Source organism: Sinocyclocheilus anshuiensis, unplaced genomic scaffold (assembly GCF_001515605.1).
Source record: "Sinocyclocheilus anshuiensis isolate Anshui unplaced genomic scaffold, SAMN03320099.WGS_v1.1 scaffold637, whole genome shotgun sequence".
In the NCBI taxonomy this organism is placed as follows: domain Eukaryota; kingdom Metazoa; phylum Chordata; class Actinopteri; order Cypriniformes; family Cyprinidae; genus Sinocyclocheilus; species Sinocyclocheilus anshuiensis.
The window spans coordinates 811,047-811,893 of NW_015539816.1; the positions used below are offsets into that span (position 1 = coordinate 811,047).

The following is an 847-nucleotide window of genomic DNA, read 5'->3' on the forward strand; positions in this document are numbered from 1 at the left end:
AGTAAATATCAAGATAGTTAATAATGTCGTTAGTTTTACCATCAGTTCAAGCCCGAAAGGGCAACAGAGTCGTGTGACAGACACAGTGATGATGCAGTACACAAGCCCCGGTTAAGACAGCTGACGTGCTATGATTTCTGACAGGCAGTTCACTCTCCTGTGATGTGACCCTGTTCCCCTCACACACAACACACAACACACACACGACGCGTTACTCTGCGCTGTGCAAAACTCCGCATTTGAACAGTCAAAATACTTAAACTAATAACAAAACATACTTACAGTCGCTGATTCAGAAGCGCCAGATTGTCATAGCAAAGTCGGAAATTGACCCTTTTTTTTTTTTAGAAATGTAAACACTTGTAACACTCCAAAGAGAAAGGAAACATTGAAATCGCATCATATGACCACTTTAACATAATTCAGAGAAATATGACAGTTGAGAAACTCACCATGCCGTCCAAGAAACAGTATTTCCCTCTTTCTTCCGTGAAATCGATCTAACGTTACCGTAGCAGATTCACGACGCGTTCAATAAAAAATTGCGCCATTTGACGCGACGCTGCTGTTGGTTTGACGTCCATAGACCAATTTCAGTGTTTGCAAACAGTGATGACGTTTTTTGTGGGCGGAGCCTATCTGGTGGCAGAAAATGGCAGTTTTAACGTAGCAGTCTATTCAAGCCACGGAATAAAAGAATAACCATTTTAATTTTGAGTTTATATTTCAAAATTCTGATTTTTTTCTTGCAATTCCGAGATTATATCTCACAATTCTGGTAAGAAAAATCAACTCGTCATTCTATCTTTTTAGTTTATAATCCCACACTTCTGGCTTTTTTCATCAG

At 39.4% G+C, this 847-nt stretch overlaps 1 long non-coding RNA gene across 1 annotated transcript in view; it reads right to left on the minus strand.

Moving 5' to 3' along the window:
- LOC107683990 (uncharacterized) overlaps positions 1-551 on the minus strand; it is a 20,815-nt gene extending 20,264 nt beyond the window's left edge. Inside the window, exon 1 of the long non-coding RNA XR_001633800.1 lies at positions 453-551. This is a non-coding gene — a long non-coding RNA (uncharacterized LOC107683990). The remainder of the gene's footprint in view (positions 1-452) is intronic.
- Positions 552-847: the final 296 nt, after the last annotated feature.